The 8,512-nt window shown below is 25.3% G+C and overlaps 1 long non-coding RNA gene across 2 annotated transcripts; it reads left to right on the top strand.

Moving 5' to 3' along the window:
- The first annotated feature begins 256 nt into the window (after positions 1-256).
- On the top strand, positions 257-8,057 carry LOC132930954 (uncharacterized). Of its 2 annotated transcripts, XR_009662306.1 has the most exons (6): positions 257-381; positions 710-974; positions 1,051-1,235; positions 1,307-1,745; positions 7,308-7,426; positions 7,484-8,057. It is a non-coding gene; the product is annotated as an uncharacterized LOC132930954 (long non-coding RNA). The 2 variants fall into 2 exon arrangements; XR_009662305.1 differs by having other exon boundaries at positions 257-974.
- Positions 8,058-8,512: the final 455 nt, after the last annotated feature.

Here is an 8,512-nt window from a genome sequence, read left to right as displayed (position 1 = left end):
TTCTTTCCTCAGTCTCGTACAGATCAAAAAAAAAAAATAAAAATATTTTTTATAATAATAGTAATAAAAAAATATATCACTATAATTTTGTTACCCTTGAAGTATAATTACGTCAGAAACTAAAATCAGGGACTTCAAGCTATTTTTTTTGAAAGAATGGGGGGGGGCGATTGCCCCGATCGCGCCCCCCCTGGATCCGCCACTGTATATATATATATATTATACATGTAAACATATTATTATTTATGTATAGGTAATAAAACAATAGCCATAGTGCGCAGTGACATCGGTAAACACACACACGTGGTGTTTTTCGGTTTCCTCGAGTGCGTAATACGCCGCACGGGAAAACGGCAAGACGCAAAGGGTCCACCCCGTTAGGTACGACCGTTAACGTAATATTATGATAAACGTAAATACGCTTAATTCGTACACGTTTTTTTGTTGTTGTTGTTGTTGTTTTTTTGAATTACACGCCCATTGCGAAAAGGACAATGTTCGTTTAATAGCGCACGCGAACACGTGTACCATATACGTTGTATTATATATTATTATAATACGCGTCTGGTGATATATCGCACGCGCGACCTCCAAGACTATCGGCTAAATGATTTGAATTCGTCGACTATAATTATAGAAATATTGTGCGATTAAATAGTACAAAGCAGGTAGAAAGGTTTTGTGTGTTTAATTTACTGGTGATTTTTAGATTTCGAGCGAAACGAGAACAGCTGTGGTGTGCGATTTTACAGCGATGGGCGATTTTTTTTTTTGTTTTATAATGAGCAAACACGTAGAAAAAGTGCTCAACAAATATATTAGTAAACATAACTGAAAATCATGAAAATATGACACTATTGACTTTGAAGATGTCGCTTATATAGATTTCACAACAGCGTTTTTCGTGCAAATGACTAATGATTGACTGCATTTTTTTAAGCAATTTCAACTGCCGAATTAAGGTTATTGCCGAGGTATGTAACTACCATTATAATTGTTTTTTTTTTTTTTTTTTTAACGGCGATGATTTATCATTGCTTTTAAATTTAGTATCACAACTTTATCCCGCGTCGTCAGATAAGACGATATCACCTATCATCAGGTTCACACTGTTCTATTTTGAGATTTTAGCAAGCCCAAAAAGTGTCTTATACCATTTCCATAGAGTGGAAATTGAAACCAAACTGTAGTCGAAAAAAATGTAATATTACTCAATTAGCCGATATGGAAAGAATGTAAAAACCATCACAATTAATAATAATATTATGTAATGATGTTTCTTATAAAAAACATTCATCATTTTCAGGTGAATTGGCTAACTACAAACATCGTTTCCCGGTTGCGATAACATTCGAGTTATTGTCTCGTTCAATTTTAAAACGATACTAATACAACATTATATCTCGTGCCAAGATGAGTAAAACGAGATAAACGCTCTAACATAATATCATAAATTGCTGACCAAACACGTTTTTTTTTTTTTTAAAGTGGGTAATTTTATTTTCAACGCGGTTATCATTATGCGTCTTATATTCATGTAGTGATTTATAGATTATATAAATCACTAGCTGTAGGTTTGTCCCCTGACAGGAGTCAGTTGATATCAAGTTGTGGTATTTTTTTTTTAAAAAATATTTTGTAACCCATTCCCACCCTATTACAGATTTGCTGTCGTGTTACGCCGCTGGTGTGCACACGCTGCAGTACCAGTGTACCACGGCATTTATGAATATAATATAATACACGTACGTTGATGCTGAATATATATATATATAACTAAAATACTATAAACGCGTAAATATACATGGGTACATTGATATGTATATACCAATAAAGTTTTAATATTTTCATCTGCGCGTCAATTTAAAGTTTTGTTATTGTTGTGCGATTTATTATTTTATCACCGATTTTCATTATTATTATTATCATCATCAATGTCGATTTCGTCGCCTGTCGCCCCGATGTGGCAACGTCGTCGACATTGAGTCTGCCGTAAAATTACGCTGAAAACAAGTATAAGGAGCTGGATATTTATTGGCATTTTTCCTTTCTTTACACACACACACACACGCGTTCGTTGAAGTTTCGCTTTAGATGATTTATTTACGTCTTGCATTATTACTATTTAGTTTTGGTTTTATTTAAACCCTGATATTTATAGTAAAATAATGTTTTCAAAAGCTTTTGTCGACAATTATCTTAATCAATATTTTGTACGTTACATAATTTAAATAGTTTTTTCGGTTCATATTTCAGTTATTCAGTAAGGCCTCGGCTATATTGAATTATAAAATATCAAGTATATATCATATATATTTCAATCTAAACTTGCATTTTGGTGTAATTTTTCAGCATTTAACCCTTTCTTGTAACTTGTAGTAGTAGGTACTTCAAAAGAACTGCGTTTTCTTTAGTTAGTGTTTTTAATTTCTCATCAGCAAAAATGTCTGAGTATTTCTCTTAAAAGTCTCAAAAAGTCATTCAATAGTATTTAATTTGTAAGACATACTTGTAGTTTTAATAAAGAATTTACTATTTAATGTTAAGTTATTAAATTCCTATTAAATAACTTTCTATAATATACTTTAAAAACATTTAAGGTTGGTAGGCAATACATATACGTTTAGACATATTGTTTAATTTTATTATAATATTGATTTCCAAAAATTATTTTGTGACTTGTGATAGATACTCATATCATAATAATATATTAATGTTTTGAGTTTTTGACTATTTGTAGGTAACAAATTTGTGTCATCAATTATATATGCATTGTATTTTTTCGACTTCTTCAAATTTAAATAATATGTTAATATGTTGATATTAAATTTTAAAATAAAACTGAGGTACTAGTGAAATGTAATTTCCTGAAAATATTTATTATCAATACCATAAATATATTATACATTTTTTTGCAATACATATTATACCTAGATATATATAGTATTTATTATTCACTTATATCTCCAAAGTTATAAGAAAATTCTAATTAACCTACACATAGAAATAAATAAAGTTCAAAGAAAAGTGAAACGTCACAGAGTTGTTGATTGTGCCAAGAACGTAATATAACAAGATTAGTAATTTTTAAAATTAAATCACATAGTCACCAGTTTTAGTTTTATTATTAATTAGTAAAAATATGAATGTATTATTTTAAATTTAATATTTTAAATGATAAAACACCTTATGTAATATTTATCTTATTTTATCTACGTTGCAATAACTATATACCTACTTAAAAAATTACGTATACCAGTACCTATATACCCTTAAAAGATATATTTTAATTTTTATTATAATACAAATAACATGTTAACATCATCATTATTATGAAAGGATATTGTTCTTGAATGTTTATGTTTAATTTTACGCTTGAAAGATATCCCAGAGAAATAATTTAATCTGAGAATTTTCCACTTATAAAAAATAAAAAAAATTTGCTACTATAGATATAAAATTTAAATTTTAGTTTACATTTATTATGTCTGTAATAAAAATACGTTTTCATTAACTCTGTACCTAAGTACCTATGTTTTTGTATAAATTTATAATATTCTGTTATACATTTTTAAAAATTTTTCTAGTATTACTTACGTATGAAACTTTTTTGTTACGATAGGTGTATATTAAATATGATGATAATATTAAGAAGTTTCATTCGTAAAAAAAATTAGAAAATATATCAATCTGTTACAAATGTAATACCTACGAAATTATATAAATCATGTAGTACAACACTATACAATAAAAACTACAATTTTTATATTTAATTATTCTTATTTACCGCAAAACTGGATAAAATACGTTTTAGTACATAAGGAATAAAACAAAATTTTAGATCAAATGTCAATAAATGATGACATAAATTGTGAAAAACATCTATTATTTATATCGGTAAATTATATTTAAATAAATTGATAACAAATATTATATTCTAATAATGTAAGAAGTATTAAATTCTATAGTAGTTACCTTAATTTATATTTATGGTTGTTGTTATACTGAACCAAACACACGCTCTGTTATAAAGCAAGTTTTAAAAAAATATACAAAATATATATCAATACACCAGTAAAGTGATTTAAATCACTTGGGAAATGTTTTATTTTATTTTTAATACATTTATCGACTTTTGTTTCTACTCTGCTGAAGATGTCTTATCAAGTATCACGTACTGGCCGAAAGAATCCGATTACCTTTAAATTTAAAATGCTGTCGAACGAATAGACACTTTCCTGAAAGTAATCCCAAACACTATACTGTGATTTTTTTTATATATATTTTTTAAGATTTGAAACTGAACATTACTACTATAGTTTTTATATAACAAACGTATAATCTAAATTTAAAACGAATTTTATCACCATGTGGTTAATAAATTATTCTAATTTAGTTTTATAGTTCTGCGTACAAATGAATTCAATAGATAATAGTTTATTGAAGTACATATATATTTATGATAAGACACAAAATTGAATATGGGTATACAGCTATTCATTTGATTTTATAATTATATTTTTTATTTCTTATTTTTTTTGTAACGTACTAATGCATAAGGTTTAGTACGATATTTGAATTCAATTTGTTAGTAGTGAAATTATCACTAGTTGTTACGCCAGTACACGTTGTAATAATCGAATAAATATTTTATTTATTCGATACATAGGTACTAAATTCTAATATACACGTAGGTACTGAAATATTTCGATTATTATCTGAGAACTCTACTAAATTATTAATTGTACTTGTTTATTTGAATTTATATTTAATATATCATTGATTAATTTTAAAACAACCAAAAATAATATAATGTATACATGTTGATGCTACACACCTAAACACACCACACCTGATATCGAGATAACATAAATTGCTAAATATTATTTTGAAATTTGAATCATTATATTGCAGATTATTCATTTTTTACTTTTATTTATATTTATGTATAGATAGATATCTATTATGTTATCATTATTTTATTTTTATAAGCTTAAGTACATTCTTGTCTAGCATTTATGTATTGTTTTTAAACTAATAAGAAATCTATTAGAAAATCAATAAAATAACCAAAATATTAAAATCGCTTTTCGATGTGACAATTCGTTTAATACTTTATAAAATACCTATACATTATACCTGCACATGACAATATAATTTAATTCTAATACATTTAATTAAAAATGGCGTACTACACTTCAGAAGTTTGGTCCAGCGTCTCTTTTTTTTTTATTCGTTGTTTATACAGATATTTTTACCCTAATAATGTGTTTGGTAGATTCTATAGAGTGATTGATTTTTTCCCGTTTAAATAATTTTAAATGTACTGAATGCACCCGAAAGAGGGTAACTTGACAAGCTGACATTTATTTCATTGCTGTCCGCCTGTCCCAATAGAATCTGCAATTTCATATTGTGTGACTTTACATAGAAATATGATTTATTCAAAATTGTGTGTATAGAAATAGAATTTGATTAGGTACATAGAAACTTGATGTACGATAACTATTAAAAACAATATTATTTAATTTTTAATTTCAATTTATTTATAGTAAAAAAAACCAATAACATTATTCTTTTGTAACCAATTCGTTATTTTAAAGTTTATATTTATAAAGTGATATAAATGTTCGAGAGCAAAAAACATATTGGGTATTTAGAAACCAGGAACATTAACAGTTATGTCTGATTACTAATATAGGTAAATACTCTAAAAAGTATTAATTTACAGATGTCAGTAAGTGTGTTCTAATTTTAAAATAATAATATTCTACACAGAAAGTTGGAAGATAATATACAAATTATTTACAAACTATTTACTCATATTATATTCATACATTTTAATTCGATTATTAATCAAAAGTATAAATTTTCTTTTCACTTTTAAGTTGTTTGTATAGATAAAAAAAATGAGTACTTGAATTGTTTATAGTACCTACATTTAAAAAATATAAATTTTGCTCAATTAAAATTAATTAATAAATGATTGTAAGTTTGTGCAGTGTTAAAAGTTTAAGAATAGGATTGGTAATGATTTTATATTTAAATATTTAAGTGTTATAATTTATATACCATATAAATATATAATACTTATAAGATTCTGAATCAAATATTTTAGATAATATTATGCTTTAAATTTAAAAAATAAATAAATTGAAACTAAATTTACTTTTGTGTTTAAATCTTATGTTTGTATAACTGTATTTTTTATGCAAATAATAATAAAAATGGGTTTTAAACTTAGAAGGTTCTTGTATAAATACTTACATTCAATAATTTTAAAAATATACCACAAAACAAATAACGAACAAGTCTACCATTTTAATTCTTTAAATAAAATCATTATTTTTTAATTGAAATTATATCCTTATTATAATTTTCATTTTATAATATATAGAATATAATATGGTTTGTCCCCGCGAAAAAAAAATAAAAAAAATATTAATAATACTCATAATAAAACCATCTTCTTCAGACTTCTTTTTATACATTTAAAATATAAAAGTATTTAATAATATTATTAGGTATTTCTATACTATATATAATAATATAATATGTAAATTATATGTTGTAGATAATGACTTAATTAATTTTTCTTATTATAAATTATCAATTCAAAATTGTTCATTTAATTTAAATAATAATAATAAAATATTTCTATTTTTGTATAAAAAAAATGACAAACAACTAAATGTCTCTATTAATTATATTATTTAGTGGGTATCCTATAATTTCATGAAAATTATCAAAATATTTTATAATATTAAACTTTAAAAAAAAAGAATAATATGTATATATATTTTATACTTGATGTGTATTTTTTTTTAAAACCCTATAAATAAAAAAATATGCAGTAAGTAATGATATTTTTATTACACTGAAAAGTGTGTTTAATTTTATATTTTGTAACACGTAAAGAATCTGTAGAAATGTTTTCGACGTTTTCAATTTGGTATAACAACTATATTTACTAAAGTATTGGGACACGAACCTAAAGAACCTTATTGGGTCTGTATGACATTTTATTTTAACGTCATAGGAGTCTTTTAATCTCTATCGGTCAAATATATCAACTTTTACAATTTATTAGATATACAACTTTAATATACATTGTATACGTATTATTAAATTTGATGAATACATTATGGTAGTACCAAGTAGCCAAGTAGGTTTATATAAATAAATATTGTCTTTTTTTACATCAAGAAAATAATTCATTTAAAAACTAAGCAGCGGTAATAATAATAAATTATATTTTAAGTATAGATAGAAAAATGATAAATAATAATAATTTTTATATTTTCTAGTCAAAATGAAAATTAGTATGGTATAAAGGCCAAGGTTATAATACGGCAATGAAAAATTCTATCATACAGCGTCTAATGTGGGCTTCTCGACTGCTCTTCCGGTACTCTACTATTAAACTGTAAATATAAATAAACTAGATAACAAACAGAAATTTACAAAATATACTCAATTATAGTTACAACAAATGGAAAAAAAAACTGAAAAAAAAATCAAATATCAAAATAGATGCGATAAAAAGCAATTCGTGAAGTATGTGGTATAGCCCAGTTCTAATAAAAAATGATGAATTTACAATGAACCGTCTACTACGAATAGAACATACATTCCTAAAAAACAACTACCTTATGGTAATAAACGAACTATACCTATACGTGAACCATTTGGAGTAAATAACATGGTGAAACACACCACCGAATGCCGAAAATATACGAGGATACAGAAAAGAAACATTCCACAACAGGTCAGACAAGTCACCACCAGTACTGCTGTCTGGACTGGATTTCCATTCAAATATAAATAAAATTAATTTTCTCAAAATAAAAGTGTACAATTCGATTTAATTCAACCAAAATCTGTGCAACGTATATAAGTTTAAATAAATTGGTATGTACGAATTATATAAAAAAAACCCAATCTTATAGGAATTGCATTATGTTTATGTACCTAGCAATAGCCCGAGGGACCGATGTTTTTCTGATCAATAATAATAAAAAAATTAATTATGAATAATACAAAAAATCATGTATGTAGTCGGATTAAACAGTTGAATACTTCTATGATTTTAATCACACGTTATTAATATTTACACGTCACATTTTAAGTCATTAAATATATTATATACCAAGATGTTATGCTGAGAAACAAAAATAACGCGGTTTTATACAATTGACGAAAACCACTTCAAAAAACGGTATTCATTGATTTATTTCAATTCATTTTATATTAATTTATTATTTTGATAAGATTATTTAACTCTAATCTTCGTGCACATACTCAACTACGGTAACGATCTTATAATTTTAGTATATTATAATTGTTCGATATTCTTTTATAGTCATAGAGATTATTATCCTAGAAAAGTTTTTCTTTTTGTTCTAAATTCTTCTATTCGCAGTAGTTAGTGATTTTATGTGGTTTAATTTGATTCGACGAATTCTTATGTTTTCGCGTGCAGCATTGTACATGGCTAAATCTAATTTATCTA

Source organism: Rhopalosiphum padi, chromosome 4 (genome assembly GCF_020882245.1).
Source record: "Rhopalosiphum padi isolate XX-2018 chromosome 4, ASM2088224v1, whole genome shotgun sequence".
In the NCBI taxonomy this organism is placed as follows: domain Eukaryota; kingdom Metazoa; phylum Arthropoda; class Insecta; order Hemiptera; family Aphididae; genus Rhopalosiphum; species Rhopalosiphum padi.
This window is presented reverse-complemented; position numbering and strand designations above follow the sequence as displayed.